We start from the raw sequence: 25,720 nt of genomic DNA, 5'->3' as shown, positions 1-25,720 counted from the left end.
GTCAAGACCAGGAAAGGAGCATTGGACAATAGTGAAGTGGGTTTTCAGGTATTTGCGTGGCACTAGTGATTATGGTTTGTGCTACCAAGGAAGACCAGGATTCGACAGAGTGTTGGATATTGGTGGCTTTGATGATGCAGACTATGCTGGAGATCTAGATCAAAGAAGATCTATAAGTGGGTATGTGTTTAACCTATTTGGAGGTGCAGCCAGTTGGATGAGTAAGAAATAATCTGTAGTGGCACTATCAACTACAAAGGCAGAATACATGGTGGCCACTCCTGCAAGAAAGGAAGCAATTTGGTTGCAGAGATTGTGCTCAAGTATGGGATTAGTATAGGGAACTATAAGGATACACTGTGACAACCAAAGTCGAATTTTGTTGGCAAAAAACCCTTCATACCATTCAAAGACAAAGCACATTGATGTTCAGTATCACTTTGTGAGGGATATGATAGAAGAGAAAAAGGTGTTGTTGGTAAAGGTGGACAGACTGAAGAATACTACAGATGCATTGACAAAATCTGTGATCTCTGAGAAGTTCTCTTGGTGTATAGAAACAATGGGTATTGCAGGGATGGATAAATGACTAAGCTCTCTTGTGGCCCCCTATGGAAAGAAAACACCAAGTGAGAGAATGTTGGGCTATGTTATATTCTTTCCATGACTAGCCCACATAGTTAACGGGGGTCAGATTCCCCGCTTCGTTGTGCCGATTGTGTAGCGGGGGGGTCACAGGGGGTTTGAGGGGTGTAGGTAACCCCCCTCTATGGAGTTAGGGGTAGTTCCCCAGAAAATTTTGTTTTTTGGACCCTGTATTAGGTTGGGCAGACCTACCTATGGTTTTGTGCTTGTTTTTTGCACATGTTTTTGGATGCGATGGTTCTCAGCCCATGGTTTTGGATGCGATGGTTTTCGGCCCATGGTATTGGATGCTTCGGCATGTATAAATATGTATTGTAACATTGAAAGGAACATAATGAAAAATCAACTTGGTAGTCCCAGTTTTGGGATCCAGGGGAAATCTCTATGTATATGTTTTTTATGTGTTATGCTCTCACATTGTTTATTTTCTGTGTTTTAGAATTCGTATGTAGGTAATTTCTATACGGAGTTAAAACCTACATTGGGCTCCCACAAATTGACAATATTAGCCTAATGTGCCCTTTCTGCAATAGTTCCTTAATCTACCTCTTGATCTCATTGTTCTTTAGAACATAGCGTCGATAGGTTTGTCCATTGGGCAACAGTGCGCTCGGGGTCAAATCAATGGAGTGCTTGACCTAACAGTGGAAAGGTACCCCTGTGGGTGAGGCAAAAATATCCCTATACTCCTCCATGAACTTTTTCATCTATTGTTGTTGTGCAAAGGAGCCTTACCTAGAATTCACATCCACAACCTTCTTCTTGCCCTGAGGGCGAATCATAAGGAAAACAAATTTGTGGTTTTAGAAATGATCTTACTACATTGCTTTGTAGTGATCAAAGAAATGGTGGTAGTTGGGGCTACCTCCGGTATCCTGTACAACTTATTAGCCAAAGTAATAACAATAGAGTGAGGTATAGACTCGTATACAACATTTCTCTTCCACAAGAATGGTTGTCCTAACAATACATCCCAAATTTCAATAGGATGAATGTCACACAGTACCTCATCTGTGAAGGGCTTGATGCTATGGGGAAGGCGGCACCGTTGGCTGACGTGAAGATTTTTCCCTTGGTGAAGTCACCCAATGGTGTACGGTTGTGGATGCATTGTAGTATTTAGGTGTAGTTGCTTCACGACCTCTGCTGAAATGAGGTTCTTTTGGCTCCCGCTATTGACAACGAACTGCAGTAGAGAACCATTCACCCGCATCTGTGAGTGGAAGAGGCATTCCCCCTCATCTGGATATTTAGGCTCAGTATTATGGATATTGGTGGTGGCCACTATGGCGCTAGGCTCCGCATCAATGACTTTCTTCCCTTTATCAGTTTCGTATCAGGTTCTGATTCAGAGTCGAAACTTGCGTTTGATTCAGAAGACTTTAGCTCGGCCACCGGTGATTGCTTGGCCCAACATTCATTTGTATTGTGAGTGGAGATCATATGGAACTCACACCATTTTCCCATGTCCTTCTTCATTTATCATGGTGTTGTCCTTTTCTTCCGGATTTGGCGGGCTATCTTGGGTAGCCTCACCTTGGCTTGGTCATTTTTTCTATTGTCTGTAGGCACCTTTTCCTTGCTTTGGATTTTTAGATCCAAATTCCTCTTCTTCTATTTATATTTCTGCTCAACCTTGATAGTGTACTGATATGTCATGCCAAGCGAGGAAATGTCCACGAAATCCATCTCATCCTGGATGTACTTGTGTAGAAAACCGCAGTACTTGAGCACCAAATTTTTCTTAGTATCCTTGATACCTAGCTTTGTGCGAAAGGTATGGAAAATTCGTGAACTCTGGAACATCTTGGTCCCTTCCCTGTCGTAGCATGGTCCACTTTATGTATTTGTATTCATATCTTCCAACAGGGTAATATTGTTCCTTGATGGTATCTTGGAAATAATTCCAAGTGGGTGCGGTTGAAAATAGCGAGGATTCAATCTCGTCCTTCTGTTCACATTAGGTTTCCCACCAGTCCTTGACGTGTGGGGCAACTTATAGAAGTGAAAAAGTAATCTTTTGCCGATCGGAAAAGTCATGAATTGAAAAATATCCTTCCAAAAGACTTAACCATTTATCTATGACATCTGCATCTATCAGGTCTTCGAATATGGGAATATTGAAGTTAACTTGTACCTTAAAAGGAGTGGCACCTCCAGAGTGGTTGCTGGGTGAAGGTGAATCACCTGTGTGCAACCGTCGAAGGATCTGGGAAAAATTATCCATCATCGCATCCCTTTCTCACTAGAGGGCTTCCTAAGGCAACATTTTGAAAGGATCGCATGCCCCCTCATCTTTTATTTCTTCCGCCATGGGAGTTCATCGAGTTTTGCGAGGCTGATCTTGCAATGGCTCAATGCTATCGAGCGCTAACTCCTTATACCCTGACCTCATTGTGGACATGCAAACAAAAACAAAGTAGGAGAAAACTGATCTGATACCACTGATATGAAATTAAATAGGAATGAAAAAACTTACATATATAATCATAAACGAAGAAATGCAACAATAAAACACTTCATTTCATTAGTAGAAAAAAATTGAACTATGCTTACAAATAGAATGGAAATAAGATAGCTCAGATGCTGGTAGCTTATCTATGAGAAGAAATGTGGGGGCTAAAGGCATTTTAACTCTATTAAAGTGAGGCTCAAGGGCCTATATACTATTGGAAAACATGAGAAAACCATAACCCCAAGAGATGTAACAACAAGAGTTTGTGGGCCTAGTTGGGGTCAATTGGGCAGCCAAATTCCCAGGGTCATAACTTGGTCATATTATCTCCGTTTGGCGTGTGCGATGCCTTGTTGGAAAGGTCTCACTAAGTACTACAGGTTTTGTTAGAGGCCCATGCCATTGGACCCAACCCTGTCACGGACCCCAAAAAACACCGTTTAGGGCATCAAAACTGCTCAAGAAGATCAGGACCCAAAGAACTACTAAAAATAGTAAATGATGAAATAAACAAGGAAATAGATGAAAATAACTAGGGGTCCAAGGTGGAATAGGCGGGTGGCCACAAATATCCACCTGGATCAGAGATCTAGTTTGGTGAAGTACCTTGCATGCTACAAGTGATCTAACAAATCATCAATCCTAGGTGAAGGGTACCAATTCTTGAGTATGATTATTATCAAATATTTGTAGATGATACACAATGACCAAATCCTATCCTTCTTTGGTACTATGTGTTGTATTTTGAGCATAAATAGAATATCTAGTCGTGTAAAAGACACTACACTAACAATTGCAAAACAAGAAAGAAGAGAGAATGAAATTAAACTCAAATAGACTAAGTAGCTTAATGGACCAATTTTAATTTCTTCATAAATATTGTGTATATTATTGCTTGATATGAATACATATTTATAACAATCACTTGAAATGGAACAAATGCACACTAGGTTGGGATTCCATAGTACATGCACATAGAAACAAGGAAAGTCCTTTATCTTGTTTAGTTAATCAGTCCAAGAATAAGGTTGTATGGCCTAATATAGGTTAGGTGTCAAGTATTTTTTGGTATTTGTTATATTCTTTGGATACTAGCTTCATGTGTTGTTACCTTTCACCAAGCATAGTAGGGGTGTGACCATTTTGTTTTTGGGCAAGCCCACTAATGGTTGGGTAGAACCACTTGTTGTTGGGTGGATCCACCCATTGTTTTCTCCATGGTATTTCATGTGATTTTATGGATGATGGTTTTTCCAATGGTGTTTTGTAGATCCTATCAAAGGAACTACATTTATGCTCTAATTCAAGGTTAATGGATTAGGGGTTTATGAATGCTTCAACATGTATATAATGTATTATAACATTGAAAGGAATAAAATGAAAAATCAATATGGTTTTCCCGATTTTGCGGCTCCAAGTGTTAGGTCCCTATAATACTAGTGTATCCCACTTATTGTTATTGTTGTTCCCCATAGACGCCCATTATTTTTATTGTTGTATCCTTCCATCATTATTGTTATGTAGGCTTTGATTATATTGTGACCCTTTAGACTCCTATATATACCAAGGAGGTTTTTTTATCTATATCATCCAAAAATTAATTATTTCTTTGATGTAAAGGAGGTTTTCTGCCTGAAGAGGCTATTTTCAAGTCATTGACCTATACTTTATTCTTTTTTTTTATATGGTTGCATAAAATTTGGGATCAGAGCTTCCAATTCTAGTCTTCCACTACTTCAAACAGGTCATCTTAGATTTTTCACTATAATTTTTTTTATATGATGATTCAGAAGTTGACATTTTGACCACTAAGAAAATAAATCATGGTGAATTTGTGTAAAAATTCCAGATCTTGGTTTGTTATATTTTCAGAGATATGGTCCAAAGAAATTAGGGGTTTTGTATACACTAGAATTCAGTCTCAAACAAGTGATCTAGGGAAAATTGTAATAACTTTATATGCAAGCATCTGATTTGAATTTCGTAACAAGTGATTGAAATTTCATGGACTATAGTATATCATGCATAATTTTTAGGGGTGATGATTGAAACAGTAACATGTGGAATTCCATTCAAGTTCTCTCTACTGAACTAGTCCATAATAAGTTCATCGTGGGAGATTTGGCATAACTTTACCTTGAAGAATTCAATATTGACCTGACTTATGGCATTGGAAAGAAGACTCAAAGGGAAACCATAGGGTGAAATTTTGAACCTTGGGAGGTGTTAGAGCCTAGATCGACCTCAAGCTGAAGGGAGGCAATCTTGGGATAACCACAAACCACGCTTAACCTAGTAGCTATCCATACCAGGTCATGAGAGGGCTCTCTCCTTATCATTCTCGGTTAAAATGATTGCAATTATAGCCTGAGATGACTAATTTGAATATATATTTTAGGCTAGGTATAGTAGCTCAAAGAATTTTGGTTGATTTTGATGTTTGGTTATTGGATCAAATGGAGCAGGCAGGTTGGGTATGTTATATACCTAGGGGGATAATATGGGGTACCAAGGGAGGTACCCAAGGTAATAATGTAATAATGGGATGGGCCATAGTAATAAATAAGGTGGTTAACCCATATCATGTAAGGGACCACAAGTAGTTAATAATAATGTAATGGGCCCATGGTATTAGTTTGATGGTATGAGGGAACCATGGTAATGATCCATGGTATTGTATGTATGAGGCCTATATAGAGACTAGAGACTCCACATGGAGAAATAGTCAAGGATTATTATATGAATAGGCATATGGCTTGTGGAGTGTTCTCCTTCCTTAAGGAGTGAATGTATGGTTTTGCCCTACCTTAAGGGTTTGATTAGTAAAGAATCATTTCATATTATTTCTGGGTTTATTTGCATTGTATTATATTTTCATATCAGATCTATAATATTTCCAGGTTAGATCTATAAAAAGTTGTATCAGAGATATAAAAAGTGGTATCAGAGCTATAACAAGTGGTATCAGATCTATAACAAGTGGTATCAGAGCTATATTTTCATATCAGAGCTATAACAAGTGGTATCGAAGATGATAATGAGACTCAGCTTATGGTGGCAAGCATGTACTTGGACAATGAAAGACAACAATGGTGGCAAGAGAATCAACGTTCCAATGGAAGGTTTTTGACGTGGGATGCCTTCAAAAAATCTCTTATAGAGCACTTTGACCGTAAATCTAATCTTGTGGATAAGCTCACACAGACATACACACAACCTAGCAAAGATTTTATTTTTACAGGAAAGAAGGAAACCAAGGAACCAAAAGGGTTATTTTTTGCTGGTATCTCTGTATTGCAGGTTCATGGATTGATTCAGAAGGAGAAAATCATTGTGTCTATAAATCCGAGTTGCAAGAAAAATCTCATAAATGTCAACTTGGAAAAAAAAATTGCAAGTTCCAGCAAAACACATTGAAAATACACAGGTTGATGATGAGGATGTTCAAATTTATAAGGATTTGAAGCTTTCTATGGATAAGTATGCGTTTCATGGTGATTTTTAAGCTTCAGATATGGATAACATGGATGTTGTTTTGGGATACCCTTGGATGGAATCAGTGGGTACTATCAATATTAATGTACAGAAGAAATTCCTGAAGCTCTAGTATAAAAAGAAGAAAATTACATTACAGGATATTTCCATTAATAAACAGGTAGAGTCCAAGGAGGCTGAAGTAGAAGATGTTCTAGGGTCTGACATATTAGATGATGAGCCAATGATGATAGACAAACAAACACAAACAGAGGCTGAAGCAGAAAAGGTTATAGGTGCTGATACATCAAAGGAGGGCTCAGTGGTTGAAGTAATATTGAAAGATAAGACACCACAGCAGGCACCACAACATGCACCAGATAATAGTCAGGCTCCCGTAAGGGGTGAATTAAATAAAAAGCCATCGTGGATTCAAACTTCAACATATCATCACCCACATCACCCCGCAAGACAACCAGCAAGATGGCAACCAATTAGCCACATGGAAAACAACCCCCGCAGGACAGATAGAGAGGAGCGAAGATCCACCTACTACAGATCCACACAGAAGAGCTACCGCAGTCAACTTCCATCTCAAGCGAGCGAGGCACCAGCGAGATCAAGGGTTCACCTTTCTCTTGGATGGCTAGATGCACGTGCATGGTACCAGTGGACTACTCTTTTGAGTAGATCTTATTATTTGTGTTCTTCCCATGTTTCGGGGACGAAACATGCTCAGGGTGGTGGAATGTTATATACCTAGGGGGGACAATATGGGGTACCAAGGGAGGTACCCAAGGTAATAATGTAATAATGGGATGGGCCATAGTAATAAATAATGTGGTTAACCCATATCATGTAAGGGACCACAAGTAGTTAATAATAATGTAATGGGCTCATGGTATTAGTTTGATGGTATGAGGGAACCATGGTAATGATCCATGGTATTGTATGTATGAGGCCTATATAGAGGCTAGAGACTCCACATGGAGAAATAGTCAAGGATTATTGTATGAATAGGCATATGGCTTGTGGAGTGTTCTTCTTCCTTAAGGAGTGAATGTATGGTGTTGCCCTACCTTAAGGGTTTGATTAATAAAGAATCATTTCATATTATTTCTGGGTTTATTTGCATTGTATTATATTTTCATATCAGATATATAATATTTCCGGGTTAGACCTATAACAAGTGGTATCAGAGCTATAACAGGTTGGGTCCAGGAAATCAAATCAGGGATACAGACATGTTCTGTGGGGCGAGGTAGACAAAGTTTTATGTACTAGAAATGGATTGATATGGTAGTTTAAGATAGCTGAGGAGTTGAGGAGGGCATAAAGAAATTATGAGTCCTCGTCAAATATTTGAAAACATTCAAAACCAAATGCATTCCCAAGACTGATCCAGGTGGATATTGGTGGCCACGCGCTAATTCCACTTGGATCCCCTCTAATTCTTCTTACATTTTTTTTGCAGTTTCCTTAATTATAGCACAGTTTACTATTTTTAGCAGTTTTTCGGGTCCTAAACTTCCGGAGCCGTTTTGAGGCCCTAAACGACGTTTTTTGGGAAATCGTCTTTTCCGTCGTAGTCCTCGGAGAGATCTTTCCAACGGGCTATCATGCACGTCAAACGGAGATAGTATGACCAATTCGCGACCCCGGGAAGTTGATGTACCAACTTACCCAAAAACGGGGCCCACAATTTGGCGTTTCATCTTCTAGGGTTAGGTTTTGGAATGTGAAGGGTTTTCCATTGTTTCTCAACAATAAATAGGCCTTCGAGCCTCATTGTAAGACAGTTCAGAGGCATGTAGCCACCACATCTCTTCTCAGAGATAAGCTACCATCGCCCTAGCTGGTTTATTTCCATTTCTGTTTGTAAGCATATTTCAGTATTTTACAGTAATGAATTGAGGTATTATTTCCGCTGCATATCTGTCTTTATGGTTATCTTGGTATTTTATTGCGTTCCTGTTTAAATCCGGATCAGTGGTATCAGAGCGGTCTGCTTTTCTTCTATGTTTTTCTTTGCATGTCCCCAACGATGTCGGGATATAAGGAGTTAGGGCTTGAACTGGTCGAAACTTTGCAAGACCGGCCTTGCAAATCCCGACGGCCTCCCATGGCGGATGAAAAGAAAGACGAGGGGGCAGGAGATCCTACCAAAATCTTGCTCGAAGAAGCCCTCGAGCGACAAAGGAATGCGCTGATGGACAACTTTGCCCAAATACTTCAGCGGCTACCCAGGGGCGACGCATCGGCTTCCAACAACAACTCTGGAAACGCCACACCATTTAAGGTACAAGTTAATTTTGAAATCCCCATATTCGAGGGTCAGATAGACACAGATGTCGTCGATAAATGGTTAAGTGTGCTAGAGGGTTATTTTTCTGTTCATGATTTTTCCAGTCGAGAAAAGATTATTTTCGCTCTTCTCAAAGCAGCCCCCCATGTCAAGGATTGGTGGGAAACCTACTGCGAACAGAAAGATGAAAGTACAGGATTACTATTTTCAGTCGCATCAACTTGGGATTCATTCCGAGATGCCATCAAGGAGCAGTACTACCCTGTCGGAAGCTATGAGGATCAATAAATAAAGTGGACCATGCTACGGCAGGGAAGGGACCAAGACGTACCAGAGTTTACCAATATTTTCCATACCCTTCGCACAAAGTTGGGTATCAAGGATACAGAGCAGCATTTGGTACTAAAATACCGTGGCTGCCTGCACAAGTACATCCAAGAAGAAATAGAATTTCTGAACATCTCCTCGCTCGGCATGGCATACCGATATGACGTCAAGGTCGAGCAAACTTTTAAACAGAAGAAGCGAGACTTTGGGTCTGTGAATCCGAAACAAGGGAAAGGTGCCCCCAAACCGCAGAACAAAGGACAAAGCCAAGGCGGGGCGGCCCAAGACAACCCGCCAAAGCTGCAAGCAAAGAACAGCGCCGCGAAGCCGAAAAGGGACACCGAAAAGTGGTGTGAGTTCCATAAGAGCTCCACTCACAACACAAGTGAGTGTCGGGCTAAGCAGTCACTGGTGGCTGAGCTAAAGGTTTCAGAATCAGATGCATGTTCTGACTCTGAGTCAGAACTCGATAAGGGGAATGACAAAGGGAAGCAGATTATCGATGTGGAGCCCAACGCCACTGTTGCCACCACGAAGATCCAGAAGGAGGAACCTGAAGATCTAGAGGAGGAGGAGCATCTCTTCCACTCCCAGATGTGGGTAAAGGGCTCCCCGCTACAGTTCATTGTCGACAGCGGGAGCCAAAAGAACCTCATTTCGGTAGAGGTCATGAAACGGCCGGGCTTACCGACCACAGCGCATCCACAACCATACACCATTGGGTGGCTGCACCAAGGACGGGATCTTCGCGTGAGCCAACAGTGTCGCCTTCCATACAACATCAAGCCCTTCACGGATGAGGTATTGTGTGACATTGCACCCCTTGAAGTTTGTGATGTGTTATTAGGACAACCATACTTGTGGAAGCGACATGCTGTGTATGAGTCAAGGCCCCATGCTATTATTGTTACTTTGGGAAATAAGTTGTACAGGATACCAGAGGTAGCACCGCCTACCGCCATCTCTTTGGTTACTGCAAAACAATGCAGTAAGCTCATTTCCAAAACCAGGAAGTTTGTTTTCCTGATGATACGCCCTCAAGAAAAGAAGAAGACGGTGGCCACGACCTCTAGACAGGGCCCCTCCGCACGACAACTACAGATGGACAAGGTCGTGGAGGAGTATGAGGACATCTTCACCTCCCCCGCAGGGGTTCCTCTGCACTGTCAGGTCAAGCACTCCATTGATCTAACCCCAGGTTCGCCACTACCCAATGGACCAATCTATCGACGCTCTGTTCTAGAGAATGATGAAATCAAGAGGCAGATTCAGGAGCTGCTACAAAAATGTCACATCCGTCCGAGTTCATCGCCCTGTGGGAGCCCGATCGTGCTGGTACAAAAGAAGGATGGGACTTGGAGACTCTGTATTGACTATCGGGCGTTGAACAAGATCGTTGTCCGTAATAGGTACCCAATCCCACAGATTGATGACCTCCTGGACCAACTAAAGGGGGCAAAATATTTCAGCAAGATCGATTTGAAGTCAGGATATCACCAGGTACCAATCGAACCCTCCGATGTGTGGAAGACTGCCTTCAAAGCCATGGAGGGCCTTTTCGAATGGTTGGTTATGCCTTTCGGATTGACGAATGCTCCTGCAACCTTCATGAGGCTAATGGACGACATATTGCGGCCATTCACCAACTCATTTGTAGTGGTATACTTGGATGACATTTTAATCTTTAGCAAGACTTGGGAAGATTACCTCCACCACATCCAACAGGTTCTCCAAACACTGCGACAACACAAGTTATGTGCCAATTTGGAGAAATGCACTTTTGGCATGACCCAGGTTTAGTATCTGGGATACATTATTGATGAACGGGGGTGCATGTGGATCCAGCCAAGATCCAAGTCATTCGGGATTGGCCATCTCCAACAACTCTGACAGAGCTTCGCAGCTTTCTAGGCCTTGCCAACTTCTACCGCAGGTTCGTGTTGGGATTTTCTCATATCACTTGGCCCTTGAGTCAGGTCACCAAGGGAGGAGCGAAAGCCAAATTTTTTTGGTCTGAATCTCAACAAAAGGCATTCACAGAGTTGAAAGATCGACTCTGCACAGCACCAGTTCTTGCATTACCAGACTTGCAACAACCATTTGAGGTCGAGACAGATGCCTCTGACTATGCTATTGGGGCAGTCCTTACTCAACACGGGCATCCAGTGGCATATCACAGTGAGACACTTTCAGACACAGTACGGAAGTATCCCACTTATGACAAAGAGATGTATTCCATTGTACAGGCCTGTCGACAATGGAAGCATTACATTTTGGGGAAGGAAACGGTCATCCACACAGACCACCGACCCCTGTAGTTCATACAGACCCAAGGGAAATTGAAGAATGATCGCCATCAGAAGTGGTCCACATACCTGCAACAGTTCCATTTGAATATCAAGTATAAGAAGGGCAGCACCAATAATGTCGCAGATTGCCTCAGTCGACCACCGATCATGGCATTAACCACCGTGCTCAACTCTTGTGGGCACGAGACTTCTGATTGGCCACTGCTCTACAAAAGCGACCCGGAATTCGGCCACACATACCAGACACTCTTGGAGGGTCAGCATGTTCAAGATTTTCACCTCCAGGACGACCTGTTATGCCACCTAGGTCACCTTTGTGTTCCTTCAAGCGAGCGTGCCAAGATGATCTGGGAAGCACACTATAGTCGGGCCGTTGGGCATTTTGGGGTTGAAAAAACGGTGGCTGTACTGCAGAAATATTTCTATTGGCCGAATCTTCGACAAGATGTAGGGAAGTACATCAGATCATGCACTGCTTGCGCCATTGCCAAACCGAAAATCAAGAAGCAAGGCCTCTATACCCCGCTGCCTACCCCTAGTCGACCTTGGGAAACCATTTCCATGGATTACATGTCAGACCTCCCTTCCACTAGGCATGGAAATGACTGTGTTTTTGTGGTCGTCGACAGGTTCTCGAAGATGGCCATTATGGCGGCCTGCAAGAAGAATATCACAGCAGAAGCCACTGCTAAACTCTTCTTTGAACGAGTATGGGTACACTTTGGGATCCCACAGTCTATCATTTCGGATCGGGACAGCAGGTTCCTCAGTACATTTTGGTCTAGCCTCTGGTCGATGCTGGACACCAAACTCACTAAGTCCACAGCCTTCCATCCTCAAACTGATGGCCAAACTGAGGTCGTCAACAGGATGATCGTACACATTCTACGCATGTACAACTCAAAGAATCCACGCACATGGGACGAGAGCCTCCCCTATGTTCAGCACAGCTACAACCGAGCTCTCCACAGCTTGACTGGCCACAGCCCTTTTCAGGTGGGATTGGGATTCCAGCCACTATGTCCCATTGATGTGGCCATGCCATTTGCAGCTACTCACGCAGATTCTGCTCATGTCCAGTCTGAAACAGATAAGGCAAACAACTTCATTGAGCACATCCAACATATTCGCCAGCAGGTCCATGACATTCTGGAGAAATAAAATGCCAAGTACAAGCAGCGACATGATCAACATCGGGTGCTACACAAGTTTCGAGTGGGCGACAAAGTCTGGTTGCATTTGCAAAAGGAACGCCTTACCGGAGCCTATCGGAAACTCAGACCACTCCGATATGGCCCTTACACCATTACCAAGGCTGTGGGAGAGAATGCATTTGAGCTCAGAATTCCCCCATTCCATGGCCTGTACCCGGTGTTCAATGTCGACCGCCTTCGGCCATACTTTCCACCATTACTAGACACGTCCGACATTGCAGAACAACTCACACCCACAGAGTTAAATCCAGCTTGCATGGAACAAGCTGCAACTGATCGGATCATGGACACACAGATCAAGCACACTCGCCAGCAGAATATCCAACTGTATTGAGTTGTCAAAGCAGGACAACTCCTTCACTAGGGCAAGTGGCTCACCAAGGACCAAGTGCAGCAGAAGTTCCCTCATCTCATGGAGGAACTCAACGCAATGGGGACCATTGCTTCCTAAGGGGGGAGGAATGATCCAGGTGGATATTGGTGGCCACCCGCTAATTCCGCTTGGATCCCCTCTAATTCTTCTTACAGTTTTTTTTCAGTTTCCTTAATTATAGCACAGTTTACTATTTTTAGCAGTTTTTCGGGTCCTAAACTTCCGGAGCCGTTTTGAGGCCCTAAACAACGTTTTTTGGGAAATCCACGGCCAGCGATTTTTTTGATAAAAATCGTCTTTTCCGTCATAGTCCTCGGAGAGATCTTTCCAACGGGCTATCATGCACGTCAAACGGAGATAGTATGACCAATTCGCGACCCCGGGAAGTTGATGTACCAACTTACCCAAAAACGGGGCCCACAATTTGGCGTTTCATCTTCTAGGGTTAGGTTTTGGAATGTGAAGGGTTTTCCATTGTTTCTCAACAATAAATAGGCCTTCGAGCCTCATTGTAAGACAGTTCAGAGGCATGTAGCCACCACATCTCTTCTCAGAGATAAGCTACCATCGCCCTAGCTGGTTTATTTCCATTTCTGTTTGTAAGCATATTTCAGTATTTTACAGTAATGAATTGAGGTATTATTTCCGCTGCATATTTGTCTTTATGGTTATCTCTGTGTTTTATTGCGTTCCTGTTTAAATCCGGATCAAAGACAAAGCATAACAGTGTATTTTGCCTATTCACCTTGATTCATTTAGTTTTAGAAGAGAAAGATAGATTTGGATACATATAAAACATAAGAAAAATCAATTACAAAGAAGAAAAAATACATAAACTCAATATCAAAAGAATCCCACAAAAATAGTTGTAAAACCTGGTTTTATTTCTTGCCAAGCTGCAGATACAAATGTTCAATGAGTGCTACCACTTCCACAAAAGTCCAACCCTTACAAATGAATAAAAGAGTACATCATATAGACATCAAAAACACCTGAGCTAGCCATCAGGGGTCGAAAACATGGGTCAAGGAATTGTTTCAACAACATCTAAACTAGGAACAAAAAAGTAGGCAATGGAGAAACTTGCCTCTAAAACCAAGGAAACCAATTCGTTTAGCTCACAACCACATTTGACTTGATGTATCTACCCTATCAAGTGTTTTACATCCATCATTACATCAAGTTACATTTACCATGCTAATTTCACCAACAGAGAAAGAAAAAGTCAACTATAGAGAAAACTAGGCGAAATTTAGCTTTTCTAGCAAAACTGGCAAAATTCATTTAATGCGCAGTGCCAGAAATTTAATGTGTAGTGCCACTTTAGAGGTCATTTTGAAGGTCTTACACTCATTCAAATCAAACCCAAGATGGCTTGTTGGAAAGCCTTGCCTGTGTAGTTTCTGGAAAATTTTGGATTTCCTGATTTGGAGGTCATTTGCCTCTCCAAAATTCGATTCTCCCAAGACTGCTTCTTGTGTGGCAAAAAAGTGGCAGAGAGGGAACTTTTTGGGTGTTTTTTGCCCTTTTGGTGACCAAGACCTTGTCCAAATCTTCTCAATATTTCTAGGTTTACTTATTTTTCCATGTTGTTTCCAAATATGTAGGCCTTTTTTCAAATAGAGGTCCCCATAAAAAGCACAACGCCAGTGGCACTGCGCACCTATTGGAAATCCCTGTGTAAAAATTTCCAAAAATGCAAAATGACCAAAAATTCTCAAAGTTTCTTCAAATTTGGCAAGAGGCAACCTCATTAAGTGCTTTGCTAAGATAATGAAGTTTCAGCTAGGATTTCTAATTTGTTTTTCTCCTTTTTTTCTTCTCAAATCTCTCCATGGAATTGTCACTAAGGGTTTGTTCCTCCGTCTCATAATCTGTGTCCCTCTCCATAGGTTTTAGTGATGTACTAGTTGGATGAGGAATAAAGGAATGAGGTGGGGACAAGATGAGTATGAAGAGATTTTGAAAAGATAAGATGAGTGAGGTGTATGGGGTTGTGAGTGCTCAAAGGAGTGGAAGTTTTTGGGTTTTAGGCAATGAGGGGAATGAGGGAAGTGAGTAGGGATTAGAATGTGGGATAAGGGTTTGATAGGGAAGTAGGTGTGGTGAAAATGTAGGATTTGGGAATTAGGGTTTTGGAATAGTGTATCGGGCTAGGGTTTTATATGGAGGGTAGGATTTTGGGAAATTATCTCTAGTGAATTAAGGATAGGGGAGGGAACTTAGGAAACTAAGTAAAGATGGAATAGGAGAGCAACAATAGGTTTTTTATAGCTTGTGAGAGGTGATTTAGTGATTAACTATGGTTTTGAGAAGAAATTCATAGATACTAGGGTTTTATTTTTGATAAACATAATTACCATAGACTAATGCAAAAAAATATTTTTCATCAAGAATAATCATGTTACTTACTTGTTAAGAGGAAAATTTGGAGAATTGAGGCAAATTGGAGTGATATGGAAGAGTTTAACAGGTGTGCAGTGCCCTCACACAAGTGCCCAATGACCTTTTAATGCGCAGTGCCAGTGTAAAAATACATTGCTAAAACTCAACAGGTGCACAACGCACTTTTAATGTGCAATGCACTTTTAATGCGCAACACACTTTTAATGCGCAACACACTTTTAAAGTGCAATGCCAGCTAACAGGTGCACAATACCTTTTTGCAGACCACTTTTGGAGGCCTTCCCTATGCCTAAATTGTGCGTGTGATAGCTCGTTCGAATATTATTGAGTCTAATTTCCAAAAAAATCATGAAATTTTCAATTTTGAGTTCATTTTCCCTGTCAAACGTCAAATCTCCCAAGACTAGTCAAAATGTGCAAAATGAGGCTGCCTAAATGCAGAGTGTTGTTGTAGTCAACTTTTGAAGGTCTTCCTCAACTCCAAATTGAGCTTATGATAGCTCATTGGAAATCTCTTTGTGTCGCATTATCATTTGACTCATTAAGAAAGTCATTTGGCCAACCAGGCTAGGAGAAATATTGATTTTCCTAAGGTCACTCCAGAGGTGCAGTAACCCTCCTGAGGCAACTATATTTTTGAAATTTCTCTAAAACCATGACACTGGTGTAAAAAGTGAAGGATTCTTTTCTTCCTTGGGCTATTGTGGACAAAAACCTATCTCATGTTTTCCAAATTCATTTTTTCTTGCTCAGAAACAAAAACCTTAGTAGAGGGAAATGTGCCTTACCTAAGCATAACTGAAGCACCAACAAGGTGTAAAATGACACATTGGAACCTAAAATGATGATGAAAACTCTTTGAATGATGGTACACTTAGCTGAATGGTGACATGAATCGACACTTGTAAAAATTTGAAAGGAGTGAAAACAAATCCTAAACCTAATACCTAATGACCAAATTTTAGTTGAAGACTCACTGAAATGACAAAATTTGACTTTGACACCTTAAAATCACTTTGTAAGAACATGTTTGATCATTGGAGGCAGGCTTCAAAGACTGACACTAACATTGGCTCCAATAGGAATGGTAGCTGCTTGGAGGTGCCAAGAACCGCAGATCTTTGGGAAAGTAGACCAATGCCTTATCCATTGGGCAATGGAGTCAATAAACTCAAGCTAAAATTACATGACTAAATGCTGATGACTCAAAGACACAAACTGACTTGAAACTAACTCAATACTAAAACACAACTTACAAACTAGAAAATATGCTCAAAATAGAGCTTATTCAATAATACCTACTCTAATTGTTCCATTCATCACCTGATCAAGTGAAATGAAACAACCAATGCAACCATGTAAGTATTTTGGCTGCTATTTGAATTCTCCAGAAGTGCTTTCTTATGAACAATAAGAGAGAACTACTGAATGGAAATTGCCATGAAAACTTGTAAACAGATCCATTGAATAATATGGATTCTCTATCTGACTCCAAAAATACTACATAAGGATCTTGAAATTCATGTGCACTAGGACATAGCTCATCCAATGGATTACTTTTCTTCTCCCCATACCATGAATGCAAAATTTCATCTTAGGTTTGTGACGAGACTCCTACTGAAACTGACAAAGAAACCGGCTGCTAGATCAAGTTTGTATCAATACTTGTTTCAAGCTCACAGTTAGCTAATGGAGAAGGACTTTGACTACAGACATCATCTAACACATCAACTACTGGATTGCATGATTTTCTACAAGCGGCTCATTTGAAGATATACTATGAAAATTTCCCTTTAAAAGCTAAAATGATTCAAAACAGAAAGGTACAGAATCATCTTGCATCATTTGATCATATGTTCTAGCTTCCAAGTCTTCATCTACAACTTGACAATCAATGTCATTCGGTGGCTGCAAATCTTGATGTGAGAAGTCTTGAACAAGGATTTCATTGCCCTCAAGATGATCCAGATTAAAACTTGTCGACAGTTGATTTCTAATTGCATGAAATATGTCTCTGACGAACTGAAATGAAGTAAAACAAAAAGGCAAAGATCCTTCATTTACTTCAACATTTGCTGCACTTTCCTTCTCAATTCCATATCTGACATGTGATGGTTGATCACTATATTTGAGTTGCTGAAAATGAACTTCCTCCTTCCACAAACTAGATGCTGATTTGTCTGCAAGACTAGCTTTGGTTTTGAGAACATAATCATCATCATACTGATCAAACTGAGGCAAATCTTCAGTATAAAACACATCATCAAACATACTTGTCATATCAACAGATCTCTCTTCTGCAAAATGATCTATAAAACAATCATTATCATATCTATGACAATTGGGATAAGAAAGAAAATGTTTTGGATCAACCACGTGTTCTTCTTCAATCAATGAGCCATGGTCCTGAACATCATACTCATTCCTTGTGGTGATCTTTTGCATAATCTCTTCCATTTCACTTACCAATATGTCGAGCTTTATCTCTAAATATGTCGATTCCTTTGGATCTATGTTCTTCACCTCTTCTTCCTTCAACTTTTCCCTTCTTATCAGAAAATTAGCCTTTACATCTATTGCACTATTTTACATCTCCTCGAGTGTTGCAAGGTTCCTTTATCTCAGCTGAAACTCCATTTCTGGATCAAAGGCTTCTGGGTAGTGCAAGAGAGTGGATCCAGGAGGAGGCCTTATATTAACCAGCATCGAAAAATATACTTGGTTAAACCTGGCAGAAAACTGTTTCACCGTCTCCCCTGGTTGTCTTTTCAGCTAGTTATACTCTTCTAAAATCATGAAAGGGTTCTGTCTAACCACCTGCTTGTCAAGAAAAACTTTGACAAACTGCTAGAAATCTAAGATTCTTGCATCAGGCAGGGTTTTGAACCAACTCTTGACTTTTCCCTGCAAATAAAGAGCAAAAATCCTAATACTGAAATCCTCTTCATTGACTTCAAAAAGGTTAAGAAAAGACTCAAAATTTAGTACATGTCTCTCAGTAATGATGTTGTCACATTCACCATCAAATCTTGTTAGATATAGGTAATGCTTTTTAGGGAAAGCATGAGATATAGGAGGTAAGATCAAAGGTTTGTATTGATATGGAATTTTACAAGGTATAGGGGTATGTACAGAAGGTGTAGGATCAGTCTTGGTCTCTTGAGGTTCAGCAGCTTGAAGACGGTCACCATAAGATTTGGAAGAAGGGTATTGATCAAGATCAAATTCATGTGAAAAAAATTTATTCACAATCTTCAAAGGGAAATAATCAAATGCAGGTCTAGGATCTTTTCTGGAATACAATATACTTTGTAAAGCCTTCTTGAAATTCTTGGGAAAAGAGAATAAATAATTTATAACAAAGAACATAATGTCGTGGATGAAATTCCAACTTGAATACCTGAGCTTTCCATATTGTCCTTTCATTTTTTTGCTGGTCAGGTTCATCCTCCAGTGGAGTCCTTGGATCTGATCTCGAAACTGATTTAGAATTGCCAAGTGAATGATTTCAACCTTTCGGTGTCCGATCATTGTCCACCATCAACAATCTGATCTGAACTTCATACATTTTGCTGAGGAACATAAAACTACATTCCCCAGTATGGTCGCCACTATGTTAGAGCCTAGATCGACCTCAGGCTGAAGGGAGACAATCCTAGGATAACCACAAACCATGCTTAACCTGATAGCTAGCCCTACTAGGTCGGGAGAGGGCTCTCTCCTTGTCAATCTCGATTAAAATGACTACAATTATAGCTTTAGATTACTGAGTTGAATATAAATTTTAGGCTAGGTATAGTAGCTCAAAGGATTTTGGTTGATTTTGATGTTTGGTTGCTAGATCAAATGGAGGAGGCAAGTTGGGTCCGAGAAATCAAATCAGGGATATAGACATGTTCTACGAGGCGAGGTAGAAAAAGGTTTATGTACTAGAAATGGATTGATATGGTAGTTTAAGACAACTGAGGAGTTGAGGAGGGCATAAAGAAACTATGAGTCCTCTTCAAACAATTGAAAACATTGAAAACCAAATGCATTCCCAAGACAAAGCACGGCAGTGTATTTTGCCTATTTGCCTTGATTCATTTATTTTTAGAAGAGAAAGATAGATTTGGATACATATAAAACATAAGAAAAACTCATTACAAGGAAGAAACAATACATAAACTCAATATCACAAGAATCCCACAAAAATAGCTACAAAAGCTAGTTTTATTCCTTGCCAAGTTGCAGATACAAATGTTCAATGAGTGCTACCACTTCCATAAAAGTCCAACCCTTACAAATGACTAAAAGAGTACATCATATAGACATCAAAACCACCTGAGCTATCCATCAGGGGTCGAATCCATGAGTCAAGGAGCTGTTTCAACAACATCTAAACTAGGAACACAAAAGTTGGCACTGGAACAGCTTGCCTCTAAAACCAAGGAAACCAATTCATTTAGCTCACAACCACCTTTGACTTGATGTATCTATCCTATCAAGTGTTTTAAATCCATAATTACATCATGTTACATCATTTACCATGCTAATTTCACCAAGAGAGCAAGAAAAAGTCAACTGTAGAGAAAACTAGGTGAAATTTGGCTTTTATAGCAAAACTGGCAAAATTCATTTAATGTGTAGCGCCACTTAAGAGGTCATTTTTAAGGTCTTCCACTCATCCAAATCAGGCCCAAGATGGCTTTTTGGAAAGACCTGCCTGTATAGTTTCTGGAACAATTTTAATTTCCTGATTTTAAGGTCATTTGCCCCTCCAAAATTTGATTCTCCCAATACTTCTTCCTGTGTGGCAAAAACGTGACAGAGAGGGCACTTTTTGGGTGTTTTTTGCCCTTTTGGTGACCAAGACATTGTCCAAATCTTCTCAATATTTCTAGGTTTACTTATTTTTCCATGATTATTCCAAATATGCAGGCCATTTTGTAAATAGAGGTCCCCCGTAAAAAAAACAATGCCAGTGGTGCTGCGCACCTATTGGAAATCCCTGTGTAAAAAATTCCAAAAATTCAAGATGGCCAAAAATTCTCAAAGTTTCTTCAAATTTGGCAAGAGGCAACCTCATTAAGTTCTTTGCTGAGCTAATGAAGTTTCAGCTAGGATTTCTAATTTGTTTTTCTCCTTTTTTTCTTCTCAAATCTCTCCATGGAACTGTCACTAAGGGTTTCTTCCTCCGTCTCATAATCTGTGTCCCTCTCCATAGGTTTTAGTGATGTAGTAGCTGGATGAGGAATAGAATAATGAGGTGGGGACAATATGAGTATGAAGAGATTTTGAAAATATAATATGAGTGAGGTGTATGGGGGTGTGAGTGCTCGAAGGAGTGGAAGTTTTGGGGTTTTAGGGAATGAGGGGAATGAGGGAAGTGAGTAGGGTTTAGAATGTGGGATAAGGGTTTGATAGGGAAGTAGGTGTGGTGAAAATGTAGGATTTGGGAATTAGGGTTTGGGAATAGTGTATAGGGCTAGGGTTTTATATGGAGGGTAGGGTTTTGGGAAATGAGCTCTAGTGAATTAAGGATAGGGGAGGGAACTTAGGAAACTAAGTAAAAAATGGAATAGGAGAGCAACAATAGGTGTTTTATAACTTGTGAGAGGTGATTTAGTGATTAACTAGGGTTTTGAGAAGAAATTCATAGATACTAGGGTTTGATTTTTGATAAACACAATTACCATAGACTAATGCAAAAAACCCTTTTTCAACAAGAATAATTGTGTTACTTACTTGTCTAGACGCAAATTTGGAGAATTGAGGCAAATTGGAGTGATTTGGCAGAGTTTTACAAGTACGCAGTGCCCTCACACAAGTGTGTAGCATCCTTTTAATGTGCAACGTCAGTGTAAAAATACACTATTGAAACTCAAGGGGTGCGCAACACACTTTTAATGTGCAACGCACTTTTAATGCGCAACGCCAGCTGACAAGTGCACATCGCCTTATTGCAGACCGCTTTTGGAGGACTAATCGGTGTCGAAATTGGGCATGTGATAGTGCATTGGAAATATTATTGAGTATAATTTCCAAAACATCTTGAATTTTCTAATTTGGAGTTTATTTTCCCTGTCAAAAGTCAAATCTCCCAAGACTATCCAAAATGTGCAAAATGAGGCTACCTAAATGTAGAGTGTTGTTGCAGTCAACTTTTGAAGGTCTACTCAAATCTAAATTGAACTCATGATATCTCATGGGAAAGCTCTTTGTGTCTAGTTATCATTTGACTCATCAAGCAAGTCATTTGGCCAACATGTCTAGGAAAAATCTTGATTTTCCCAAGGTCACTCCATAGGTGTAACAACCCTTCTGAGGCAACTGTATTTTTGAGATTTCTCTAAAACCATGCCACCTGTGTAAAAAGTGAAGGAAATTTTTCTTCCTTGGCCTATTGTGGACAAAAACCTCTCTCATTTTTTCCAAATTCATTTTGTCTTGCTCAGAAACAAGAACCCTAGGAGAGGTAAATGTGCCTTACCTAAGCATAACTAAAGCACAAACAAGGTGTAAAATGACACATTGGAACTTGAAATGATGAAAAATCATTGAATGGTGGTACACTCAGCCAAATGGTGACATGAACCGAAAGTTGTAAAACTTTGAAAGGAGTGAAAACAAATCCTAAACCTAATACCTAATGACCAAGTTTTACTTGAAGACTCACTGAAATGACAAAATTTGACTTTGACACCTTAAAATCACTTTATAAGAACATGTTTGATCACTGGAGGAAGGCTTCAAAGGATGACACTAACAGGAGGCCAAAATTATAAAGATAAAATAGTTTCAATATGAAAGTCCAAAAAGTAAGGAAAAAAAGGCGTGTATTTTTTTTAAATCTGCATAACTTTTATTTGAAAAATCAGTCTAAAGTGACTCAAATGGCTTAGTAAAGTGTAGATATCATTATTTGGTTCCAATACTCGCAAAAATAAAATGGATACTCCTATTAAGAACCCATAAATCTCTACTATGACACATGAAGAAGAGGAAGAAATAAAACATGATATATCAAAATTACATGACCAAGTGAAACAATTTTTTCTTTCACAAAGAGTAACCAAAAATGAAATGGAAGCTAATATGGATGGTTTGAAGAATGGTTTAAAAGCAGACGTGGAAGGTTTTAAGGAAGTTTTGACAAAGTTGTTACAAGAAATGTTTCCTAGTAGTGACAAGGTACTCCATGAAAATCAGGATGAGGACAAAAGAATATGAAATATGATTTCAGGGACTCCAACATTGGGTTTGAGACCCACAAAATTCCAAATATTGATATGAGGAAGTTTGATGAAAAGTATCCAATAACATGGATACTGTCTAAAAAATCTTCGGCAAAATCACATAATCAATCATTTGTCGACGCGTTTCGAACCAACCAGTGTGGTTCATCGTCAGGACAAGTTGACAAACTGATCTGGTTTAGCTTGATTAAATAGAGTGTGCAGAGATTCCAACGGCTATATTGCAACGGCTAATTTTGACCTGAGGATCAAAGTCAAACCCTAGATTTTACTAATAATAGAAGCTAATAATTTATTATTATTAGTTAATAATAAATATTTAATGAAAAACCTAAATTTAATTATTATCTTTAAATTATTTAAATAAATAGTATTAAATTATTATTATTCTTAGAATTTAGTTATAATAGGTAACATGGATACTACAAATGGAGTAGTACTTTTATCTACATGATGTGCAACAAACACAAAAGGTGTGCATTGCATCTTTATATTTATAACCTAATCAATTTGTATGGTATTGATGGATTTGTTCTTGTAAATCACTTGTAACTTGATCAATTTTTACAAATGAATTAATAACACACTATGAGGATACAAAGAGCAATACATTATTCAGAAAATTGATAAATATCAAGCAAAAGGGATCAATGGTGGAGCATATTGAGGACTTCCAAATATTAAATATCAAGGTAAATGATATTCTAAAGGAGCATAGGATTGATGTCTTGATAGGGACTTATAAGGATAACATCCAACATGAGGTTCATCTTTGACAACCTAATTCATTAGAGAAGGCATTCAAGGTGACAATAAAAGTTGAAAACAAAATTATGGCAACAAGGAAGTCTACCACTCACAACTATAAATATGGAAGCGTTGTTGCTCATAGACTCCCAAAACCTACAAGGTTGACGCCATAACACAAGAAAAAAAAAAAAGACAAAAAAATCTTTGTTATAGTTGTGATAGAAAATACACTAAGGGTCATAAGTGTGTTGATAAGAATTTTTTTACATAGATTGTGAAGAGGAGGAAGAAAAGGAATAAGAAACATCAAAAGAAGAGGATACACACTAGGAACCAACTGCAAAGAAAGAAGAAATGAACTTAACCATATCCTATAATGAATTAGCATGAATTACCACTCCTAAAATTCTCAAGACAAAAGGATATATAAAAAAAGGTAATAGTGTTGATCAGTTTTGGTAGTACCCATAATTTTATTCATTGTAAGATAGCCAAGGAATTGAATTTCTTTCTCTATCCAATACCAAAGTGTCAACTGATGGTTGCAAAAGTAGGAATTATAAATTGCTCAAGAAAGTTCCTTAATATCAATATAACCATGTGTGAATATGTATTGAATAGTCCAATTATTTCCATTCCAATGGATGGTGTTGATGTTGTATTAGGATTGCAATGGTTAAAATCTTTAGGGGAGAGATTTTAATTTTCAAGATTTTTTTCTTGAAATTTCCCTAAGGAAAGGGAATTTAATTAAGGGGCATCATAGGGAAACTAGGGAAGATAACCAACTCTAATGGCATGGAAAATATTTTTAAGAAAGAACAACAAGGCATAATTGCACTATTATGCTCACTAGGTGTTCAAACATCGAAATCTTCTATTTCTCCAGATCTCTAAAGAATATTGGACAATCATTCCAAGGTATTTGAGACTCCCAAAAGCCTCCCATCTATTTGTGATCACTATCATGCTATTCAATTGATCCAAGAAATTTTTCCTCCAAACATCAGACCTTTTTGATATCCCTATGCCCAAAAGAGTGAAATTAAATGTATGGTTGCAAAAATGTTGGAGGCATGTATAATCAGTCCTAACCAAAGATATTTCTCTACTACAATAGTATTGGTACACAAGAAAGATGGATCATGGTGTATGTGTTCGGATTATAGGGAGCTCAAAAATATCACTATTAATGATAAATTTCCCATTCATGTCATTGATGAATTGTTGGATTAATTACACGGAGAAATTTACTTCACCAAGTTGGATCTTTTTTAAGGATATCATAAAATTAAAATGAAGGCTAAAGACACTCCAAAAACAAAATTCAAAACTCATGAAGGTTAGTATGAATTTTTTGTCATGCTTTTTTCCTTACTAATGCACCTTCCACATTTCAAGGTTTGATGAATTCCATTTTCAAAACTTTCATTAGAAAATTTGTGTTAATATTTTTTGATGATATACTAATCTACAATAATCCTTAGAAGGATAATTTTCAACATTTTGTCAGGGTGCCCAAACTATTGGAGGAGAAACAATTGTACGCAAAAACCTCCAAATGTTTCTTTGGGATATAAGAGGTGAAATATTTGGTTCATATTGTATCTCATGAGGGTGTTAAGCTAGATCATAAAAAAATAAAGCCATCAAGGAATTGAAAATACCCACAACCGTAAAGCATCTTCGAGGATGTCTCAGGTTGACAGGATTTTATTGCAAGTTTTTTAAGAATTATGAGAAAATAGCAGCACATATAACAACATTACTAAATAAAGATGCATTTCTTTGAACTCCAGAAGCAACTAAGTACTTTGAAAATATTAAAGAGGAAATGTGCCAAGCTCCAGTCTTATCTACAACAGACTTCAAAAAAACCTTTATGGTGGAATGTGATGCCTCAAAAAATGGATTTGGTTATGTTTTAATGCAAGAAGGAAGACAGATTGATTTTGAAAGTCATCCAATAAAGGAAAAGTATTTAAAGAAACCTATTTATGAGAAGGAAATGTTGGAAATACTACATGCCTTGAAGCAATGGTGCACTTACCTAATGGGAAGAAACTGCAAGGTAAAAGTAGATCATGATAGTCTTAAAATCATTTTGGAACAAATATTATCTTCAGAAGAGAAACAACAATGGGTCACTAATATGTTTGGTTATGAATTTGAAATCATCTACAAAAATGGGAAGCAAAATGTTGTCACATATGCACTCTCAAGA

Source organism: Pinus tabuliformis, chromosome 4_2, assembly GCF_031772625.1.
Source record: "Pinus tabuliformis cultivar Carrire ecotype Pingquan chromosome 4_2, CPIR1, whole genome shotgun sequence".
NCBI classification, from domain to species: domain Eukaryota; kingdom Viridiplantae; phylum Streptophyta; class Pinopsida; order Pinales; family Pinaceae; genus Pinus; species Pinus tabuliformis.
This window is presented reverse-complemented; position numbering follows the sequence as displayed.